The sequence below is a fragment of the Castor canadensis genome, chromosome 2, assembly GCF_047511655.1.
Source record: "Castor canadensis chromosome 2, mCasCan1.hap1v2, whole genome shotgun sequence".
NCBI classification, from domain to species: Eukaryota; Metazoa; Chordata; class Mammalia; order Rodentia; family Castoridae; genus Castor; species Castor canadensis.
Genome location: NC_133387.1, coordinates 64378620 through 64380701, shown reverse-complemented (window position 1 = coordinate 64380701; position 2082 = coordinate 64378620). Strand labels below are relative to the sequence as shown.

At 44.3% G+C, this 2082-nt stretch overlaps 1 non-coding gene across 1 annotated transcript; it reads left to right on the top strand.

The window, feature by feature from the left end:
• Positions 1-1703: 1703 nt before the first annotated feature.
• LOC141421187 (small nucleolar RNA U13) lies at positions 1704-1806 on the top strand. The gene has a single exon (XR_012445844.1). It is a non-coding gene; the product is annotated as a small nucleolar RNA U13 (small nucleolar RNA).
• The last annotated feature ends 276 nt before the right edge of the window (positions 1807-2082 follow it).

The following is a 2082-nucleotide window of genomic DNA, read 5'->3' as shown; positions in this document are numbered from 1 at the left end:
ATAGCACTAGCCAGCAAATTAAGTCAACTTTGAAGCTAATTCAATAAGCACAGGTGGGAAGGGGAATTATCAAGAACCATTCCCCAAAGCTGCTCCTGTGATGTCACCAAGCCCAGCTGCCATGCACTGACCCATGGCTTGTCCTCAGATGCAGGACATTGCACACTGCCACGGAACAGCTGTCTCTCCTCCACTGGAAACCGGATGCAGCTGCCATGGTCGCTGTGCCCTGGCCACAGTGGATTCTGCGTCAGCCCTGATGCTTTAAGTCAACAGCTCCTGAATCAAGGTCCAGAGAGGACACATCTGCTTGGCCCGGCTAAGTTCCCAGTTCCTGTCAGTAAGGGAGGTTGAAGGAAAGAGCAGGAGGTGTTTTTACCACCTAGGGAAAAACATGAGGAAGTCTAACAAACAGAAAATTTATACATTGGGCAACAAACAAAGGTATAAATGATACCTTCACAGTTTCAAAAAATACAAATATAACCTGAATATACATGTATGTTCAAAGAAGCAAGAACGAAAAGATAGACATCAAAATGTTAATGATCAATTCTCAATTGACCATTATGGTTGACTTAAATTTTCCAACTTCTATTCATGATTAGCTTAAATTTCTGTGACACAGAAAAAGCTGTCTGCTGTGGCTGTTGTTTGTTTGTTTGGGGCAGTTTTGGGGATTGCACTGCCTTGAGCTTTTTTCCCAGGCTAGTCTGGACTTTAGTCCTACTAGTCCACCTCCCAAGTAGCTGGTATTATAGCCATGTACCACAATGCCTGGCTTCATTTTTTTTTTGTTTTTTGTTTTTTTGTTTTGGATGGAACTAGGGTTTGAACTCAGGGTCTCATGCTTGCTAGACAGACACTCTTACCACTTGAGCCACTCCGCTAGCCCTTGGCTTGTTTTGTGAGATAGGGCCTCACTAGCTTTTTCCCCAGGCTTGCCTTGAACCTTGATCCTCCTATCTCTGCCTCCTGAGTAGCTGGGAGATCTCAGTTTTGAAAAGGAATTGAGTCTGTCTTAACTATAAATATGGAATAGGAAGTAGCTCAGATGGCATTATTGGACCAGAGCAGGCCCTAGCTACTCAAGGTGTGGCCAATGAACCAGCACATCAGCTGACTCAGAGGCATATTAGAAATGCAGAATCCCAGGTTCCACCCCAAACCTACTGACAGCAAAGAAGGCATGAAGAGGTAGACTATAAAGATAAGCAACAGGCTTGACAGTGAGAAGCTCATGCAATATTTATGACTATAAGCTTTACAAGTATTTCCACACCTGGAAGAAGGTAAGGTCATTAACAGAGATGGGTTACCAGAATGGGAGCCACTTTAAAGGAAAAAAGATAAATTTGGTTTTAGACACATGAGATCTGAGAACTTAAATGATGGCTCAGCCTGGGAAATATACAGCTAGAATTAATAACAAATGTCAAGACTGAGCTTACAAACTTGAGAGTGCAGTAACTTGAGCCTGTAATCCTACATACTAGGATGCGTGTGTGTGTGTGTAGATCAGGAGGATCACAATTCGAGGCCAATCCAGGCAAAAAGTAGGGGCACACATCTGTCATCCCTTCTATGCAGGGAAGCAAAACCAAGAGGATGGTGGTCCAGGTCAGTTTGGGCAAAAGGTGAGACCCAGCTCAAAATTAACCAATGCAAAAAGGACATCCAGAGTGGCTCAAGCAGTAGAGCAGATCCTTTTGTGTTCATAAGCATGATGATTGGGTGTTGACACCTCTGCGTGACATGTACTGCCCTCAAACCTTGTTATGAAGTGGGCACATTACTCTTTTGACATTAAAAAAAAAAACAGTAGAGCACCTGCCTAGCATGTCTGAAGCCCAGAGTTTACACCTCAGTACCACAAAAAAAAAAAAAGGTGACAGGGAAGACCCCATTGGGAAGAGAAGGAGGTGAAGAAACCACTTATGTAGATAGCGCTGATGAAAGAGCATTCCACCTCAAGGTTGGGAGGCTGGGGCAGGGCCTGGTGTGGTCAAGAGCGCCAATGTGGCTGGATTGAATTGTGAGAGGTAGGTGGGGAAAGAAGACCAATAGTAAGGGCCTTGGGAG